Here is a 22,432-nt window from a genome sequence, read left to right as displayed (position 1 = left end):
ATCGGGCTAGTTCTTGTTCATGCATAGTACTTAACTCACTGTAACCGATTCGTGATTTCAGAATATGATCGGTAGCTTGAAATACTTGTTCTAGAGAACCTTGTTCTGGTGCTGGGTGATGAAAAACTGACTTGTGTTCTAGGCGTAAATGGCGGTCTGGAAATCTAGATTTTCCTACATACGCTATTCTGGCGGTATTCTCGTCCTCTACCTCTTCTGTAGAAGAGTCATTTTCTTTCTCGCTTACTTGTGCTGCTTTACGTTGTTCGTGTAACTTCATTATTTCTTTACGAATTTTCTTGTACATACTCTCTATACTACTGATAGTTCTGTGTTTACCCTCGGCTATATTATCACTCCACCTTGTCAGGATTCTCATTTCGGCCGGATCTTTAGTCGGAGAATCTTGTTCTCTTATTAAACAATTAATCAGAAACTTTAATAACATGAGCTGGATCTCAGCTTTCCTTTGAGACATGGCTTCACCAATACTTTCTGGATCATCCCCTGTACGGATGAAACGATATATTCTGTCTAGATCTTCTTTCATATTCGGTAGGGTGTCCAAATACCCGGTCACCCGTCTTACACGGATGGAATATATAACTGTACTATCATCACCTGCAACTGGATCATAGCGGCATTCAGTAAGAGCTCGTCGGATATCTGCAACGGACTTATATTTGGGCGTACGCTGTAACGCACTTTCATGTAACTCGGCCAACGTTCTACGTTGGTGTGGTGGCGGGGTACCAGGAGGACCTCCTCCTGCGGCCCCTAAACTAGAATCGTCGACTGATACTCTTCGTACTGGCAGAGTGGGAAATTGTAATGTAGGCTGGACCGGGGGTACCGTAACAGGTACTCCGGTGTCTGGAGGAGCAGGATTTACATTATTTACAGGAGCTGGCGGAACAGGATTTGCATATTCTGGGACTGTGTCGTCCAAATAGGACGAAATGAAAATATCAGCTGCGGTCGGTTTGTGACGTAGCTTGGTCGGAACTAATGGTGGCGGAAAATTACTAGATGCCTCCGGGGTCGCTTTTGGCAAGCCCTCGGCAAGAAGAGGATACATACCCTTAATGAGGGCATTCCTCTGTCTGTCTGACTGTTCGGTTTTAACTCGTTCACCTATCTCGATTAGTTCCCTTTCTTGGGCTCATTCTAAGGATTCTCTACTTAGTTCTGACTTTCTGATTTCTTTTTCGGTTCTTTTATGAGATTCTTTGCGCCATAACTCGATGGCATCTTTCTGTGACTGTCTGGCTTTCTTTTTCCATAATGCTTCTTCTACTCGCATGATGCACTCGGCATCCCACGTACCTGATACGGGCCATCTATACTTTTCCTCTAACTCTTTGGTGTACTCTACCCATAAATCTAGATACAATATGGCACTTATGCCATGCTTTTGATACATAAAATGACCTGGACTGTCCCTAGGCGGGACAGGAACTGCTGCTTCTAACAGACCTTTTCTAGTTTTCAACTGACGTAATTTCGAGAACAACGGCATGACGGAACTGTAATCTAGACACAATACAATACACAATGAACACGATAATTACACCACTTTCGTACCACAACATTAAAAATACATGAATGACATTTGAAATAACAGTTCGAACAGAATACTACCTGGAATACGGAAAACAGAATACATGAATCTTCTCGAGAACAGAACTGACTAGAACAGAAACTAGATGCACTGCTAAAACAGTACGAAACTTACCGGTCTCATAAAGAGACACGTCAGGACCCGCATCCACCGAAGTGGACACTTCGTTTTGGGATCTGTGTACCACCAAACCCCACGGACCAGAGACAATTAGATTGACCCTGTCTAGATACTACCCCAGCAACGGTACTCACCGGGCAGCAAGAACGGAAGGCCTCGGACTGGACTGGACTGCTTCGACGCCGGACGGACGAACTTCGGACTTCAGTTACGGGTGGGCCTCCGGATACCTCGGACCTTGGACTCTCGGCTTGGGCTCTGGTCGGGACTCGCCGCGTTCCTCCACCGCCTCGTCTGGATGCTGGACCGCCACCTCCGTCTCCTCCGTGGGCCTGAGGGATACTTGAAGCAGAAATATCTGCACGTGCACGGTATGGTTCCGTCACGGCTGCAGAGGGTCAGGGGGCCGGCGTGGCTTCACCGGCGCGTGGGGAAAGGGCAAGTCCCTGTTCGGGCGCCATTATGTGGTATATAAATAAATAATACCGGATCTAGGTTTTACTGGACATAGTAATAACAGATAGCTCAATAAATAAGAGTCAAGATTCGAGGTAGTAGGAGTTTGCAGGTTTAATACAGCATAAAGGACAGGAACGGGACAACCTGCACGGGAACAGGATGGCAGCGCTGCCGGGGGCAGGATCAAGGAAAAGGAATCGGCGTAACATTTAATAACAGTGCACAAGCATATATACTAAAACAGTTGCATTACAAGACATACGATAGGCGGAGCAGTGGGTGTGGTCAATAGCAGTCGCGAAAGATAAGGGTGAAAGTAGGTGTAACAGGAGGCGTATACATAGACATGTGATGTAAACGTAACAGAATATGTCATAAATGGGGCGGAAACATGGAGGGGGCTACCTAAGGAGCCGGGACCTCTGACCTAATGGTGCGCGCAAGCTGGCAATGACGTGTTACTAGGAGAAGCTGGGGGCTATGAACTCTGTGCTAGGAGTAGAGACTGGAGTCTGGAGAGTCAGGGCGACATGTACCTAAATCCTATCTAGTATCTAATGTTTAGAGAACATGTTGATATAAACTAAAAGGTATCGGGGTAAAGGCTAACAGACTCTAAGACTGGAGCATGCATTATTCTACATGTAGTGCGTGATGAAGAATATTAAATGACCATTAAATGCAGTATTTCTCTTACATGGAGACGTAAAGGCTAGACGATGACGGAAACTATTGATGCGATTCAGTAGCTTAGGAATGCAGAGAAGGAGGGCTGGACTGATAACTAGAATCATAACATACTCTTGGCAGACTCGTAGGCAGAGCCAGGCTGAACCGGGCACTGCGAGGCAGGAAGTAAGTGAAGGGTCGAGGATACAGGTGGGGGCTGTATCGCTCCTCAGCGAGGGTTCAGGAGACAGGAGCTGAATCTGGTGTCGGGGCCCTTTTGAGGCCTAGAAACGGGGACTTTTCAATGAAATAACGTGCACACTGAGAAACGTGGCAACGTAACTTTACATAGGCCTGATACTCGTAGTTTTCACGAGAACTGGGAACTGGCATACTAGAGATGGACACAACTGTAATTGCGTCTTTAATAAAACATGGGGAATACATATGCATATTAATCATGCACACATAGCATAAGATGGGGAACACGTAGGGACACAGAACATGGCAAAATTTACTTTTCCACATTAGTGCAAATGTATGATGAAAGTGCAGAACATAGGATTTTGCCAAAGACACAGCGATTGGCTAACATTGCGGTCAAACACAAAAAAGGGAAACCCCTGGACCAATGCAGTTCACATCGACCAATTTCCCTTCTCGGCCCAGAGGTCAAAATCGTAGCTAAACTTCTGGCCCTTTGCCTATCGCTCCATCTCCTTAAATAATTATCCCCGGACCCATCCGGCTTTATGCCGACAAAAAATATGTCACTCAACCTCCGTTGCCTCTTTGGAGTACTGGGCAGAGCCTCCACCATACAAGAAGACGCGTTACTTGTGTCCTTGAATTGAATTGAAGTGAATTAAACACTTATATACGGGTATCCTGGCACATGGATTGTCGGTTAGACACCACAAAGCAGAATCAATTGTCAATGAGAAGATCTAAAGATCACCTTTTGGAAACAGCCAGGTTTTCAGGCTCTTTCTAAAGCATGTCAGGGAACTGGCCTGTCTAAGGTCCAGAGGTAAATCATTCCATATACGCGAGAGAGTCACACCATAGGCTCAGCCCCCCCATCCGAGATCTCTTAAATCTGGTAGTTGTTATCAGATTTACGTTCAAAGAGCGGAGCTGCCTACCAGGATTATACCAGGTAAACATCTCCTGCAGGGGGACAGGACCCTGACCATGTGCTGCCCTGTATACAATGCAGAGAGATTTAAAACAAATTCTCTCCTTGATAGGGAGCCAATGAAAATCTCTCAGAGCCAAAGTCGTAGAGGACCTGCGCTGTCTATTTAGCACCAGCTTTGCTGCCATAGACTGGACTCTCTGCAACCCCTGCACAATATATTGTGGCGCCCCCAGGTACAGGGAGTTGCAGTAATCCAGCCTACTCAGGATTACACTCCTCACTACGAGGGATCGAGTGTCCTTTGGAAGTAGCGGAAGAACCTTCCGTAGCATCCTTAGATGCTAAAATGGCGTTCAATATGATGAAGTGGCCTTTCTTATTTGCTTCCCTGGAAAGGTACGGCTTTTGTCCATGCTTCATGTCCTGGATGTGTCTATTATACGCTAAACCTTTGGCCCACGTTTCGGTCAACGGTGGGAGATCAGCAATTTTTTAGCTGGGGAAGGGTACGACACAGGGCTGCCCCCTGTCACTGCTGTTATTCCCTCTGGCTCTAGAACACTTTGCGTTATGGATCAGAGGTGACCCATGTATCCGTGGACTGAATTGGGCCCCGGATTGGTCGGACAGGATCTCTCTCTATGCCAATGACATTCTCTCATATTTGGTCAAACCCTGATTTTCACTTCACGTGGTGCTCCATATTCTCACTCTCTTCCAGAAATATTCGGGCTACACCATCAACTGGGACAAGTCATTGATCTATGTCCTCAGTGGGGACCCCGAACGGCTTCCTCCGGGCTACCCTGCTAGCGTAGTCATGGACGGCTTTCGCTACCTGGGCATCTATGCCACGAGAGATGCGGATATCTTTCAAAGGAGTAACCTCCTCCCTCCCCTGCATCGCCTCCGGGCTGACGTACAGCATTGGAAGATACTGCCCCTTACACTACTAGGTAGATCCGCCCTCTTCAAAATGATGGCACTTCCCCGTTTCCTATATCCCCTACAAAACACACCCTACCCCGTCTCGACACAATATTTTCAAAAATTGATTCCGTGGTCCGTTCACTATTATGGAATGATGGCACTCCCCGAATCACCCTGACAAAACTCGCATGCAGCTGGTACAATGGGGGTATTGCTCTTCCTGCAATCAAAACATATTACTGGGCCTCACAATTGGTGGTCCTCAACCACTGGGCCCATCGTCCCATTACAGACCCAGCATACAGAATGGATAGGTTTAATATGGCGTCGGGCAATTATATAAGGGCGTTGTATGGGGGGCCCAAGCAACTACCCATCTTTACTCCTACCTCCACCACAATCTCGCTCTGGCACGTGGCCATTGTCGCGCTGGGCTGAAAGGGAAAAATTACGCGAGTTACTTCATTGCTGGAATCCTGCCACTTGGGTAATCTAGTGAGTCTACCTGGTTTTGATAAATGGGACCTGATTGGTCTTTCCACAGTGGGGGACATGTGGGCAAAGGGTGCGGTGGTTCCATTTGGCGAATTGCAAGTAAAATACCAGTTACATGAGGCGGAAATGTTCCGATACCTTCAAGCACGTAGTGCGTTAAAGAAAGTCATCCCCAAGGGTTCTGATCTACCCGTCTCTTCACCTCTAGAAGACAGGCTTCTCAACGACTACCACCCGGACAAGGCCATATCCCTGGCCTACCGTAAGATACTTAACCCCCCGATAAACTCCGCATGAAATGTTTGTACGACATAGAGGATATACCTGACGAAGATTGGAGGGAAGCCCTGGCATCTCCCAGGGAGGTGGCAATCCAGTACCGCTTTAAGCTTATACAACTTAAAATACTACACAGGGCTTACTACACCAACACAGCACATGTTAAAATGTGTCTGACGACCTACACACTCTGTCCCCGGGAATGTGGCTCCTTCGGTACTTCTTACATCAGTTGTGGGACTGTCCAATTTTCAAACACTATTGGAACGAGATTTTATTCACCATGTCGTGAATATGCCAGAAATCAATAGAACCCTCCACTAGACTCTGTGTTTCAAACATTTGGGATGCCACCGACCTCAACCACAGTGAACAACTAAAGGTCTCGTTGGGCTGTATCATAGCAAACCGTAATATTGCCAGAACATGGAATGGGGAGTTGTGCCCTGACGCACGGATTGACCGAAGGACATGAATTGGTGCATGCAGGCCAAGAGGGTGATATACGAGAGCAGAGGCTGCCCAGGCAAATGGACTAAAATATGGGTCCCATGGAACGAAACAGAGGGTTTTTGTGTACCCCTTTGAGGATGACGCCCCATACAATGTGGATAAGGAGTCACTTTAAGGAACTAATGTCATTGTGTGCCCGTATCATTATCGGTAATGTCTCTTTTGTGTTTATTGATCATATGTATGAAGGGTCTAATTTATGTGATATGCTCATCTTGACGATTGCTCTTTTCTTTACGTTGATGTCTTTGTTGTATTGTTGAATTGTGTTTCTTTAATAAAAATGTTTCTAACAAAAAATATATATATTTGGAGACGTGTGTTAATTATTTACTCCGTATGAATTTTCTTTTCCTTCTTTTCATTTTGGTCTTGGGTTTACTTACTAATTTTGTCCTGTTCATCCATACACTGAATAAAAACTCTAGATGACTCTGGCTACATGTGTGTCACATCTATATTGCAAACTGTGATTTGGTGGAAGATGCTCTGCTAGTAGTACCTTTCTTCTTCCATGAAAATAGCACCCTAATGTGATCAGAAGTAGGATATAGATGTACAAGCTCAGAAGGGACTAATATGCTATATAAACATATACCGAGGGACTCTCTAGTTGCATAGAATGTTGTATGTATTTAAGGCTCAGTTCATGCCAATAAGCATCCCTTAAGTGTACTGTTGTTCTAGCCAACCTAAGTGAAAGTGGTGTTAAGCTAGTAGGTATCCCATTAAAGCAAGAGGCAGTGGTAAGTACTGCCTACTACTAGAACTAATTATGACAGGTATGCTTCAGCTCTTATTGAGCTCAGAATTGAAAAAGATATTGTGCGGCACCTTAGTGTGTATGTGTGGTCACTGGAGGGGTCGAGAATATCAGGCAGATGTTAATTCTGACAGTGAGGTGTGGCACAGTTGCGTGAGTGTCTATGGTGGCAGGGGGCAAACCATTTTAGGGCTGGTGTGATAGTTAACATTGATTGTGATTGTAGGGGTGATGGACAGTGAAGTAAAAGGGATTATCAGTAGACCTTCTTACTCACCAGTGACTGGGGGTGAAAAGCTACCCATGACCTCTAGCAAGGTCCATTAGAGATCTACAGTGACAGCAAACATCTGGGAACAGGTAGATGGCCATAATTTGAAGGCCATCCAACCACACGCACTGAGGTAGGATTCCTCATGGCTGGAACCATTTCACAAATATTGTGTCAATCTGACAGCTATAGATGAATCAACCTTCTGATTGGTGGTGGTGGTTGGGGTGCATAGTCAGATGATTGGCGTAATGTCTTTGTATATAGGTTTCTGAGGGGGAATTCCATGCATTTCATCCCACCTGGAAACAATCTTGTTCAATATTTTAGTTTCTCAAATGCAGACCTTTAGTTTCTACATCTCTGCAGAATACTTTGGTGAGTGCAGTGTTGAGTGGTTATTGGTTAATAAGTATAAATACACCAACTGCATATATGGAGTTGAAATGTGGCTGATTGCAGGTAAATGCTTCATTCACTGCTAAAGACATCTCATCTGCTTGAGATCATGCACACACTAAAAGAAACTCTGAAACAATGGAAAGTCAGCATATTTGATTGCTTTTACTATCAGCATCCCCTTTCACTGCCTGCTGCTGCTCTGTCACCCGCTGATGCCCTTAGTGCTGATCCTTATGCACCTGCATTCCTCACCTCGCTTGGGCTTCACCTAGGATCCACACCAATGCCTGCAAGGACACAAGCCTGACTTGCTGAACCTACCCAAATTTCAAAGGTTTATGAACTTTTCTGCTCCGGCCATGAAAAAGGCCAAACATGGTCACCTCTCGGGCGGCTTGGCAATATATGTCTCTATAACCAGCATAGCCTCTGCCACTCCTCTGAACACCAACTCCTGAGTCTGGTCTCAACACAATCAAATGTACCATCTCGGTTAACAATGTAGAAATGTTTATGTCCATCCAAAAAGGAAGTCAAAAGTCTCCAGGCAATTGGTGCAGGAACTCTTGAGGATCACACAGGAAAATGGCACTTTGCACCTTGTCTTCTCCAGGGATATCAATGTGCACCTTCTGGGCTCCTCTTCAAGTATCATTGTACCACCCCAATCCTCACATTGGTAGATCCCCATGCAAGGTAGGAACACATATGGGACCCAAAATAAAACTGGAAGTTGCTTGTTGGATGACCTTGAACTTCTCAGCTTTAGGGCATTGAATGGGAGGTTTAAAGGAGACAATCCACTTGTTGCCACATATCACTCCTATAGAATCAGCTCAACACTGGACTATACCTTTGGCAGCCTTCCGCTATTTCAATATGTACGTGCATATCAGATTTGAATCAGAACTGACAGGAGGTGACCTTCTCATCTAGTTTAAATGCTGCGAATCGTATTAGGGAGGCACTGGATACCACTTATATTATTAATTACAAGTGAATTAAGATCTCAACGGCTACAACCAGGGATTTGCCCCAGGCTGCAGCGGACATGCCACAAAGTACTAGGTCACTGACTTGTAATGCTGTGTCCATGGGGGGGGACCTTCACAAAAGCACTCCAGCCTGCGTTGCAAAATCACTCATGTCCAGACTCACTCACGCAGTTCACCTTAGCAATAGATTTATGACACAACTCAAGCTGCTTAAAAAGGCGGTAAACAAACATCTCAGATCTCTGCAGAAAAGACCAGGGGACGAAAGAGTGTATGGGGCATAAGGACAACAGAAAACCCAGCTAAAAAAGCAGAAGTGGGCGATCAGAAGATGGGCCAAATTGTTCTCGGACCTAAAACACGATGACAGTGCCAGGTTCTGGTCTCCGTCAACAATCTACTCTGGCCCGAGCACAGAGGCATCACCTCCCACATTCTCTGAGGTCACTTGGGCAAGGTTTCTGACAGAACATTTTAACTGCCCAGTAACCGGCAACACCCCACAGGCTACTCAGGAAGATGTATACTCAACCCAACCGACAGGGCTAAATATGACCAATGTAAATACAATCAAAAGGCAGATAGTCAAATGGCGTAGGGAAGGTGCCCCAGGCCCCAATGGCATTCCACAGGCTGTTTTTAAGCAGGATGCTGCTTTCTGGGCTGAAACCTTAGCAACCGTTTCCTCACAGATTAGGAGTTCCAGGGTACTGCCAGGCCCATGGAAGGGCTCGATAATTTTCCCCATTTTTAAAAGTGCCAATAGATCTCTGCCAACAAACTATTGTCTAATAGCCCTGCGCGATATTGAGGCTGCATATTTTCATCCCTCTCAACCAGACAGGTTTCTCAAAAACAGCAGGCAAAACAACAAACATTTTGGGAATCTCTCTTTTAATGGATGCAGCACAAGGTGGCAACATGTATTTTTCTTCAGTTTCATCGATTATAAAGAGGTCTTCGACAATGTCAACCGGGGAAAGCTTTGGAGCAAACTGGCAGACTGGAATGTACCTCAAACCCTGAGTGCACTCGTTCTGCTTTTTGCACTTGCACTTTAACCTAGGCAACATCTCCTATTCTATCAATCTCAATTCTCTGAACAAGTGACTGTCAACACAGGCCGCTCCGGTAGGCACAGATGGAATCTCCCTCAAGGAAGGCTATCTGAGGCCGGCCACCAACCTGTAACTGCTGCTTGCAGAGCATATCTGTACAGTGACATTTCTAATGGTTTTATTACCAGTGGTATTTTACTTCACTTTATACTGCTTGTTTTATGCATAGGGTATGTTTGATCACGAAAGGGGCTTTTTAACTAAGTCTACTTAGTGGAGGCTACTGTGTTAGCCATCATAGAAATTGCATCTGTGTTTTAAGATGTTGTTTTATTACAAAGGTTGTAAGTAATTATGTAATCAATAAAATATCTGAATCTGAATCTAATATCAGCAGTTTGCAGAAAGAATGATGCACGTCATGCAGTTAAACCAGGACTTGAGCATGAATAATTAAGTTTTCATGTTTTGCCTCACAAATGCCCAGCCACTGAAATTGTTGCTTTTGAACATCAAGGGATCTTGATTAACTGTCACATAGGCATACATGGGCCACTACTATCTGCTCTATCCCCTCCTATATGGACTTCCTTTATTTTTAGTCTTTGACAAGCTCAGCTCATCAACGCTGTTCTTCCAAGTAAGCATGATTCTGGCACAGACAATCTGGGGTAAACTAAGCATGATGGCGTACTAGAACTCCATTGTAAGATATTATTCAAATGTAAGTAAGAGAAAAATCTGATAACACTTATGAGGTTCACGAGTAATAAGAGATATGAAGCATATACATTTTTGGCAACTGTTAATTAACTATGATTGAAACAAGTGTGGTCAGAGCTTACAGTTTTGAAATAGCATAAGCTTTATTTAACAAAGAGGTACAGTAGCATTTCATTTTTTATTTTATTTTAATTTTATTTAGAGAGTTGTCTACAGTGCTAGCTAGACCCGGGGATGTCAAAGCGCTTAATAACATTATCAGGCAATATCAGTCAAATCCAATACTTTACAACACTGTTAGAGGCATTGTCAGTCCATAGTGATACAGTACAATTAGGGCTCCCGGTTTTAAGGTATTTTTTTTTACTTTTCCATCTGTATTTTTCCATATTTATATTTTGGGCCATCCTATTGGTATTTACCCAGATTTATTTTGAAATTTGAGAATAAATGGATCTGGTAAATGGTATATTTCCACAGTTGTTTAACTCATAGACATGTAATCATATGTGGATACCTGTCGCGTTTTACCACGTTAAGCAGCCCCATATAACAACACTACACCCACAGGTACATAGTAGCGTTAACTACAAATATATGTTAACATATGCCTGTATTTAAGGAAATCTCATCCTCTTTTTTAACTCCCCATGCTGTATATCTGCTCAGATTTTGCCGGGAATTCACGAAAGACAGCATGGAGATTATTTCACAAGAAACAACATTTACAGCATTTTTCCACTTTTAGAAATATAACGGTCAGAAAAGAAATAGTTTTCTGTCTGTATTTATCTGTAAAAATCAGTAGCAACAGAAAATTGGGAGCCTAAAGTATAATTCAAGTGTAGTGTTGAGCCATTGAAGAATCCTTGAGAGATACCTGCATGGGATGAGGTAGTATTTCCAGAGTGAGTTAGGTGTTATTTCCCAGATGGCTGAGGTATTGGTTGAGGAGATATTCTTGGGAGAGAATTCCAGATTTTGGGGACGATAGAGGGCTTTTTGTTGATGTTTTTGGGTGTATTAGAAGTGTGTTGAAGCTTCTTTGTTTGGCCTCCCTTTGTGAGTTTGGACGCAAGGTAGGATGGTTCACCAGTGTTCACCAGTGTGTAGAATTTTGGGGGTGAGATAGGCAATGTTGAAGTAACAGAATGCTTCAATTGCTAGCCATTTTAGACTTTTCAGTGAGGGGAGATGTGTTCATATCTCTTTGGTCTGGTGGCCATCATTGCCACAACATTTAGAGTGGCTCTCAGTGGGGTTAAGTAAGATTAAGGGGTGCCTGTGATAGTGGCATTCCAGTACTACAGTCGGGACAGAAAAAAGCTTGTGTGGTAGTTTTTTAGGTCATTTAGAGGGAGGAAGGGCTTCATTTTGTTAAAGAGTTTTATTTTGTAGAATGCACCCTTTTCTATAGACTTCATGTGTGAGGTTAAGTTCAGACTTGAGTCCGAAGTGATTGCCAGAGTCCGCCAAGGTTCGTTTGCTATTTAGAGTGCCTAAGTAATTTAGCCACTCTTGGGTCTGGCAGGACTGGCTGTGGTTGGACAGAAGGAGAATTTCCGTCTGTTCTTGGTTGAGATTGAGGTGGCTGTGAGTCAGCCACTTTTGGACTTTTGCGTGAGTATCTTTCAGCCACTCTTTTCTTTAGATGCATCCCTAGGCATGCTATTCACAAAATGCCATAACAAAGACGTAGTGAGTGTGTACCACATTTTGTAAATCTTATAAACCCAAAAAATCTCATAATCTGTCCATTACTTATGTACAATTCCCTCTGTTCAAAATTGAATTAAAGATCCATTTACTGAACTACTAAAACATCTTTTCCATGTTTAACCAAATAACCGAATAACCTTAAGCTATGTGTAGCTTCACAAGAAGACATTCCATACATTTCCTAGTTTCCTAGTGACAGAAATGGTGTTTGAACAAAGTGGTGCAGTATCTTTACACTACGTTAGATTACTTGCATGTGCGTTCACAAGGGCACTTTGAAGTCCCACAAGATCTCTGTCTCTGTGGAGTTCTTTATAGTTCCACATTGTCCTGATAACAGCATCAACATTCACCACAATGCCTATGACATACGTCTTATGTTGGAATGTGTTCTTTGTTCCAGACAGCAATCACCGCTAATGCTGCCTGGACCTCATTCAGTTCTGGATGTCCAATAGCTACCCAAAGCACAACCCCACAAAAATAAATTTTTGTTCTTTGCCAAGAACAACAAGCATGAAATAATATGAACCTGGCTCCCTGAAAAGAACCTTTAGAGTTTAACAATCTCAATTTTCACCCAATGCTAAGTCGCTTGTACTCACCATGGATACCAACCTCACAATCAAGGATCACATTTCCAAGAAATGAAAGATAACCTGATACCAGTTCTTTTCTACTGAAGAATGAGTAACCATTCCTCACAGAACGAGAAGTGTCTTCAAAATTCCTGTTCAAGCCCTCCTACTCTGACACCTAGATGGTGCTCACCCCCTCCCTCCTTATGGACATCTTACAGAAAACACCAGGGGCCTCATTTATGAGGTCTTGCGTCAGTTTTGCGCTTCCGATGCGTCACTTTTTGTGACGCATTGGCAGCATAAAACATGCCACCTGTTGCGCACTATTCACAAAGTGACACATCTAAGCAGATGCGTTACTTTGTAAACCCCTGCGCTACACTATACCTGCGTCAGGTATAATGTATGCAGGGGGGGGGCGTTACCCCACAAAAAGCCTTGTAGAAGTGACGCAGTGAAATCTATAAGATTACCCTATCAAAAGCGGACGTTAAGTCCATAAAAGCCAATGACGTACGTCCCTTTTTGGCTAGAGTATATTTACAAGTCAAGTCAAGTCAATTAAGCTTTATTTCGATATAAATATCATAAAAGCAATACAAATTTTCAATATAAAAGTTAATTCATTAGCAAATAAAGGCAGGCAACAGAATTCTATTTTGTTCGTTGGGGGCGTGAGAAACACTGGGGGCGTGTGTCCAGCCTTCATGGCATGTGAACGTAATTGCGCCGCATCAAGGGGCACGCTGGGGGCGTGAGAAACGCTAGGGGCGTGTGCTACGTTATGCCCTTCATGCCATGTGGGTCGTACATTAATTAGAAGATTGTCTGCTGTGGCCGTGTGCTGGAGGCGTGACAAACGCGTTCAGCTGGAAGCGTGGTAAGTAACGTTACTGCAGCCTCTCCTGCGCTGTTACTGAACTCTCTCATTCAACTAAATTACACGCGCCTGCTACCATCAACCAGGGCTCTAGCCGGGCTCAGGCGGCGGATCAGTACACTAATTTCATGCGCCTGATAACATCAACCAGGGCTGCAGCTGGGCCTCAAGCGGGGGAACACGCGCCTGCTAACATCAAACAGGCCTGCATCTGGGCCTCAAGCGGGGGAACACGCAAATGAGCGTGTCTGCGGGGTCAATTACTGCAGCCTCCCCTACTCGCTGTCACTCAACTCTCTCATTAAACGGATTTACCCGCGGCTGATAACTCTGTCATTCAATGACATTACACGTGCCTACTAACATCAACCAGGGCTGTAGCCGGGCTCAGGCGGTGGATGCCTACACCAATCACACGCGCCTGCTAACATCAACCAGGGCTGCAGCTGGGCCTTCTCCGTCCCGATTCTAATGAAACAAAACATTTTGTCTACAGCGAGATTTTAAAATAAATTGCCATTGCCAAATACACACATTCTATTTCATACCCGGACAACGTCGGGACGGGCTGCTAGTCAAGTGAATAAAATGATACAACAAAGTATTACTTGATTCAATAAAAAATGAAAAGCTTTTGACGATGTTATAAATGAACAATTTAGTTAAAAATCAATTTTAAACACAGAGGCAATTGGATTTACGGTATGGGAAATTCATTAACTAGATCAAACAGTGGCATTAGAAGCATCAGCTTTGCCGTGGTTTTGATCTTAATCACAATATCAATTATTGGTGACCGTTACTATAGCCCGGCGCCTGATTAGCCAGGCTTGACCCAAGTACTTGGCAATGGCACAAACATAAAAAGTTCTTGGGTCAGTTCTAAGTATTCGAAGGGCATCTCGATGGTCAGTGGTACCTAGTTGTTTGCAGATTGGTACAAGCCAACAGGACCTAGTGCCAGCATAAGCAGGACAGACAAACATAAAGTATGCAATGCTCTCTTTGGAATTCCCACAAGACGGACATTCTATGGTGGTCTGGTTAAGAGAGTGCCATTTCTTAGTGAAGTCGGCAACTGGAATTGTGCCAAGTCTAAATTGAATATATAGGGTCCTCTCTCTTGGGATTTTAATCAGATCTAGATACGGTTCAAAGGCTCTAGATGGTTTATGATGAAAAACCTCCTCTGTGAGCCTTCCTAGATTTGGATTGCTGAGATCTCTGACACCTATCCAATCCCAGTAGATACGTTTCAACTCAGCTTTTGTCGGGGGGGTTGGGAATCCCAAGACTCTTTGAAACCCAGGTTTAACAGCAGTGCCTTAACATTTGAGATCCATTCTTTGTTTTTCCCAGTGTCCAATCTCATTACCTCGGCAAAAGCTTTGGCATAGTTAAAAAGTTTTAGGGTACTCCTAAGGTGTGCCCAGTAGAGCAGGGGGTGATGTTTGGCCAGATCTTTGATGTGATGCCTGCCCAAGTCGTATAGCAGGGGGGTTAAGGATGTTCCCTGTGGTAACATAAGGAGGTTACTGAAAAACGTATTTTCGGATCTCCCAAGTTCGTCAAGATTATTAAAGCCATATAGTTCGGCGCCACAAAGGGCAGAGCTGACTGCCTTAGATTAATACACAACGAGGGCTGGAGAGATAGGTCTACTAAGTGACATACGATGTTCTTTGCTTATCACTCCAGCCGTGCGCTTGTGGTTCAGAATCATTTTATCCAAATGAAATTTCCATTGGGCTTTTTCAAAGAGGCGTATCCCAAGGTAATCAAAGGTCTTTACTCTCTTGAGACAGATCCCATCTAGAGTGATGTTACACTTAAAAGATTTATGGGGATTAAGAGTCATGAACTTAGTTTTGGAAGTATTTATGACTAGTCCCCATGTACTACAGAAGAGCTGGAACCTGTTCAGAAGCTTCTGGAGGCCTGCCGGGGTCTTCGAGATCAGTAGTGTATCGTCAGCAAACAGAAGAGTTGGCACCATATTGCCTGCCAGGGTCGGGGTGTCTGCTGGTGTTTCTTGCAGAAATGTAATCACCCCGTTCACATATAATGTAAATAAATGTAAATGTCGGAATTTGTAAAGCGCACAGCTACCTCCACCGGAGGTGTCCCGGCGCTGTCCGTATACCGCTTAGGAACCCTTCCATGCTTTCCTGGGAAATGTCCACTCCTGGGCACCCCCCAGGTGCAGCCAGGCATCCCAGCGCTTTTGGGGCCGTTGTGGAGACTAAGCAAGCTATTGCCCAGAGTTGCAGCGTGGGACCCATGATCAGAACAGGCACTGAGGCGAGAATATCCAGTGAGGGGAATTAATGAGCCGGAGACCCGCCGAGGCGGGAATCGAACCCTGGTCCCTGGCCAGAGCTCTGCATCAAGATCTGCCTGCTCTAACCATTGAGCCACACTTCTCCACAATGAGAACAGTGTGGGTACCATCACACAACCCTGGCATACTCCCCTGATTACTGGGATTCTATCAGTAAGCTGTGCCTGGGTCCCCCACCTAACATGCGCGTAGTTACCCTCATGTAGCCTTATGAGAAGATCAAGGATCAAGGGAGGGATACCCATGCCTTCCAATACAAGCCATAGCTTATCTCTGGGGACCAAGTCGAAGACAGTCTTCAGATCAATGAAGGCGACATAGAGGCTGCCCCTACCAAGTGCCACCACTTTCCAATGGATCGTAAGAAGCCTAAAGACCTGGTCCACCGTTCCTATATTAGTCCAAAAGCCCGCCTGGTATTGTGAAAGTATGGCTTCTTCCCCAGCCCACAGTTGGATCCTTTGCACTATGAACCTACCAGCCAGCTTCTGCATTGTGTCTATGAGGCTGATTGGTCTGTAGTTGGAAGGGTCTTCTCTGGCCTCCTTTTTGTAGATTGGGACTACCTCAGCTCCCTTCCATGAGTCTGGGACCGGGCATCCTTGAGTGATGGAGTTAATAAGGAGGAGAACATAGTCAGACCATTTGTCCCGGTCAGCAAGGAATAAGTCCCCAGGTAAACCGTCACATCCTGGGGATTTTGCGGGCACTATCTTACTTATAGCTGACTCTACTTCTTTTAATGTAAATAGATCACAGTCAACCTCTTCAGAAGTTAGTGTGGGTCGAACATATTGAACTTCGGGATTTGGGCTGTTGGGCTCAGAGTATAGATTACGGAAATGGTCATACCAGGCCTGAGATGTTATGTGAGTGGGGATTTGTTCTAACTCACCCATATTTGCCTGTCTGACCAATAACCAAAAGCGATTGGTATCTCTTGCTACGCTAGCATTTTTAAGGTCAACCCATCGGCTTTCATCCCAATCTAGCTTCCCTTGATACTGGGCCTTTCTATATTCCTGCCTTGGGACTTTAATAGCTAGGCACTTCTTGCTTTTAATCGCAATTATCAGAGCCTTCCGTTTGAGTCTGCACTCCTTTGTGAACCATTGTCTGCCTTTTTCGATTTGGGCAACAGGTTTAGTAGGCCTATTCGGGGCTTGGAAGTAAATGCTAATTTGTTCAATGGTATTAGTATGTACACAAAAATCATGGGTTGGCCCTACTACTATTCCCTCTCTTAACCCCTTCGATGCTCACGACGAGCTCAGCTCGTCATGAGGTATACCGCTCGTGTGCTCATGACGAGCTGAGCTCGTCATGACCACATCCATTTCCATTATGGCCCAGCACAGCAGGGGGATCTTCTGAGCACCCAAGGTGTTAACTTGTTTATGCTTTCGCAAAGAACTCACTTGATGGCCTCCATTTTTGCTTCTTCCAAAGCAACCTTTTGCCATTTCAGGGCTCTTCTGGAGTTTGAAGGTGTCACCTCTTTAGTCACAAGGTGAGTATGGTTGGATAGTGTGGAGCAAGTTGGTGTCCAAGGGGACCTCAGTGACATGCAAAGAGGATTATGATTGCTATTGGTTGTGTTGCCCACCTTCATATCTAGAACAAATCCCCATAGCCTAACATCCACTAATAAATAGTCAATTCAGGAGGGACTAGTAACCCTAATATATGTAAATGCGCCTTGGGCATCAGATCTGGTCCTGCCATTCACCACCCTTAAGCCGTATTCCAGAGTAAGTGCATACAATTGGCCAGCTGCCTAGGACCATCGTTTTACTGGGGGAATAGACAGAGGTGGTACACCCCAACCGTTGTCTTTCTCCTCTATCCCGGCTATGTCCTCTATGCTAAGGGGCTCGAAGGTGGTATTAAAATCATCAGCGACTATGTATCTGGAATGGGGCAAACAATCTGATAATCCTTGTTCAAGTACCGCAAGGGCAGATGAGGCTTTACCCCCTCTTACCCCCCTTATGTAAACATTAAATAAATCCAGCACAAGCTCCCCCCTTTGTTCTTGATGGTACATGATATCGCTCATTTGCCAAACCCTGAGCCCTGATGTCATGGTTTCATGACATCAGGGCTCAGGGTTTGGCAAATGAGCGTAGTACAGGTAAGAACAATGCTGACCCATACAATCAGTCCACCCGAAGGACGACCCCTCCCTTTGATGCTAGCAGGTATGCAAAAACAGCTATAACCCGATTTATGCAAAGGCGCCACACTCCATGTTTCTTGAAAGGCGCAAATATCATTACCCCCCCAACAGATCATTCCAATGGGGTAATGATAACTTGGTACTAAGGCCAGCCACCTTCCATGATATAATTTTCAGCTGGAGATTAGTCGTCCTGTCATAGGTTAGGGCTGTGAATGGTGTCTGTTGCGGGTTTGGGTCATTTGGGTGAATTAAATATATAGATGGCAGGGGTGTCTGTGGTTGATGCACTGTACAAATCTCAATTGGTAGTCAATCATTGGCTTCCAGAGATGAGGAGCCTCTTGCCATCCCTATCTGATGTCTATCATTAATTCTTCTTGAGGGTGATGATAGTGTGGACCGCCTAAGCTGTATAAAAGATGGATGTATGACGTTACAACGCATACCTTTAGAACGCATTTTTTACAACGCAACATCCATTACAAAGCATTCCATTACAATGCAAGCCATTACAACGAATTTTTTAAAACTACCTTTACAACACATTCCATTACAACGCATACTACCTTTACAACGCATACCATTACAACGCATAACATTACATTGCATGTATGGGAAGTATTGGATAGTGTAGGGGTAAAAATGACTATTCTAACTCCAGGGGGGTGCAACAGTAGGGTAAGTGTTGGATAGTGTAGGGGTAAAAATTACTATTCTAACTCCACGGGGTGCAACAGTAGGGTAAGTATTGGATAGTGTAGGGTACTATGCGTTGTAATGTTATGCGTTGTAATGGTATGCGTTATAATGACATGCGTTGTAGTGGTATGCGTTGTAGTGTCATGCGTTGTAATGGTTGCGTGTAATGGCATGCGATGTAATGGATGTTGCGTTGTAAAAGTTTCGTTGTAATGGTAGTGCGTTGTAAAAGTTGCGTTGTAAAGGTTGTTTCCCATAAAAGATGAGTCGGGGGAGCAAGTGCGAAACTCAAGAGAAACAAGACTCTCGACCAGGATGGTACTAGTTAGGGTCAGCTCAATATGATCATGTGAATGTGTACGTGCCGTGTGCCTCCTTGCCCTAACAATATTCTCCCTGATGAGTGAACGACACCCCCTAACATAACGAATCCAGTGTGTTGACTTGTTTATTAGTGACTCCTCACTTTCATGACCTACTGAAATATCAAATTTGGGAACATTCACCATATAAACTTTGTTCCCTTCTAGATGCGGAGTTAGCGGGAGGTAGTTCCCTCTTGATGTATTAGAGGTCATTTTGTTTATTGGTGCTGATGCATTATTAAGTGCTGTGTGAGTTACAGGAGTTTGCTGTGAGACTGGATTCTAGGGGCGCAAATTTAGGGGCCAATGCTGTCTGTTATGTGGGAGGGGGGGTGCTGTATCATTCTTTGTAACAGAAAGTGCGGGTGGGCGTCCGCCTGTTTGGGTACTTTGGTCCTGTACGGTGGGTAGAGGTCGCTGTGCGTGAATACATTCTTCTCTCATACAGCATGGGACCACTAATTCGTTAATCTTTGCTCTCAAATCCCCTATGCCTTGTCTAAGCAGGACAACAAGCTGGTGTAGACCCTGAGATGAGCTATCCGCCTCCTTACCGCTTGCTCTTTCGAGTCCTAACAATCTTGCAGTAGGCCTGGGCTCAGAAGTCTCCGAAATGTCAGCCAAGACTGCGAACCTGTTTGTACACTGAATTAAAGTTTCAGGTGGGCTGGTTATAAATGGCGGTTTTATGCAGGGGGAGGAACTCATTTTGCTCTAGGATTCTGTTGTTTGTACCCCTTTGGATGCATGCAGTGTTACATTAGTAGGTTTAGTTGTTTTACCCATGGGCTGTCTACTAAACATCGTGGGAACGGTGGGCTTAACTCGAGAGGTGGGGATGTGGACAGGTGATTGGGCATTACTAGTTAGTACAGGTGACTCAGTACTCAATATATCGCCACCCTCAACAATAAGGGTATCAATCCTGTCCATTACACAATTGTTTTTAACCCGTTTGTTTAACTTTTTGGCTCTCTTCCCAGACCCTACCCCCACCTGCGAGCCACTGCTTGCAGACGACCCCTCCATTGCTTTCCTTTTGCCCATGCTACAACCAACATGAAGTAATTACAGGTCGCAAAACAGAGTTCTGCAGCTCTCCTAAACTACACAGACCGCCATGAGGGAAGTTGAATGGCTATCCGAATCAAGTGTCCCATGAAGAGATGGAGCGCAATGGCCACAGAAGTGAGATGTAGTAGTGGGGCACAGTACCTCAAGTTCTACTGGCGGGCACAAGATGGTCCTCTGGTGGATGAAAGGGTGGGGCACTGAGTCTTGGCCTCCCCCCTCGACCCGACTGCTGCTGCAAAAGAATAACGGGCGTCCCGTGCTGCGGGAGCCCACTCGAACTTTTGTAGTTGGTGCCTCCTTGTGCGGCTGCTGACACGGTGCGGGGCACTCTGGGGCACTGAGTCCTGGCCTTTCCTCTTGACCCGACTGCTGCTGCAAAAGAATGACGGGTGTCCCGTGCTGCGGGAGCGTGCTCAAGCTTATGTAGTTGGCGTCTCCTGGCGCGGCTGCTGACGCGGTGCGGGGCACTCTGGGGTACTGAGTCCTGGCCTCCCCTCTCGACCGACTGCTGCGCAAAAGAAGGACGGGCGTCCCGCGCTGCCGGAGCCCGCTCGAGCTTTTGTAGTTGGCACCTTCCGGCGCGGCTGCTGATGCGGTGCGGGGCACTCTGGGGCACTGAGTCCTGGCCTCCCCTCTCGACCCGACTGCTGCTGCAAAAGAATGATGGGCGTCCTCGCTGCGGGAGCCAGTTCGATCTTTTGTAGTTGGCGCCTCCTGGCACGGCTGCTGACGTGGTGCGGGGCACTCTTGGGCACTGAGTCCTGGCCTCCCCTCTCGACCCGACTGCTGCTGCAATAGATTCATACATTGTTCCACTGTACCCCTGCCTTTGCGAAAACCAAATTGTAATTCTAACAACACTTCCTATTTTTCCAACCAGGTTGCTAGGCAATCTAAAATTACTTTACCCATTATTTTTGCTGCAGAATCCAACAAAGAAATTGGGCGATAACATCCCGGGTCTTCCGTAGCACCTTTTTTAAAAATTGGCAATATCACTGCAGTTGACAATGAGTGTGGTTAACCTACCCTTATGGCCACATATAACACTCCGGTTAAAATTTTCACCTATGCACCCGGGTCTGACTTATAGATTTCCACAGGTATCCGATCGAGACCGAGAGCTTTCCTGGCGGATATTCCCTCAATTGCTTTCTGAACCTCTTTTACATCCAGTTAAATCGAGTGGTAAAGCACTCGGTACTCAGGAAGGGCCTATGTGTTCAGTAACAACCTCGGAATATATTTGTTCAAAGTGACTAGCACACCGGTCGGCTGGAATTACACACTCTCCTTTTGTCGTAATATTATCTTTGAAAAAGCAGCTGTTTTACCACTTTCCAAAATTTTGCACTATCGGCTTGTGAGCTGGCCTGTGCTAGATCGTTCCACGCCTGCTCCCTTAAAGCAGCCTTCCTTGATTTTAAAGCTAAATCATATGCTTTTTTACAGGTTTTAATCAGATCAGGATCTCTAGGTGCGCTTTTTATAGCAACCATAAGGGCTTTATGGACTTTGGAGCAATCAGCTTTTAAACCACTTTGTCTCATTTGTTCCTGACTTGCATATAGATGCATCAAGCATCCATTCAGCGAATCCCAAATAGCGAAAAATAACGAATCGCTATTTAGAATTCGCAGAATGGGATGTATCATCCAAATCGCTAAATATCTGCGAATCGCAACCGGCCGCAATTGACAAAAGCGAATCCGCAAAAATCCCGACAAAATCGCAGAATTGGCTGTTTCCAACCCAACGTGAAGTCGCATTGTGAGCACAATGATGACATCACTACCAGGAAGTAGCCTGCTCCATGCATCATTTGGATCACAGAGCTGGATACAGGAGGAGGCAGAGCTCTGAGCTCCAAGAGACACACCCTGCAGTGCCAATACAGGATTTAAAAAAAAATAAGCACAATGTCCCAGGAAGCTGCAGGACCAAGTGAGAAACCCAGGCAGCGCAAAATAAAATTTAGAGAAAAAGAACTGGAGTACCTGATAGAAGGAGTGAGCAGGGACCATGAACAACTGTTTGGAAAGCTGTCCCGGAAGGTGCCCGAGGCTACCAAGAGGCGCATCTGGGTGCGCATCAAGGCCAAGGTGAATGCAGTGGGAGTCACACACCGGTCCATCGATGACCTAAGAAAGAG

Source organism: Lissotriton helveticus, chromosome 2_1 (genome assembly GCF_964261635.1).
Source record: "Lissotriton helveticus chromosome 2_1, aLisHel1.1, whole genome shotgun sequence".
Lineage (NCBI taxonomy): Eukaryota > Metazoa > Chordata > Amphibia > Caudata > Salamandridae > Lissotriton > Lissotriton helveticus.
This window is presented reverse-complemented; position numbering follows the sequence as displayed.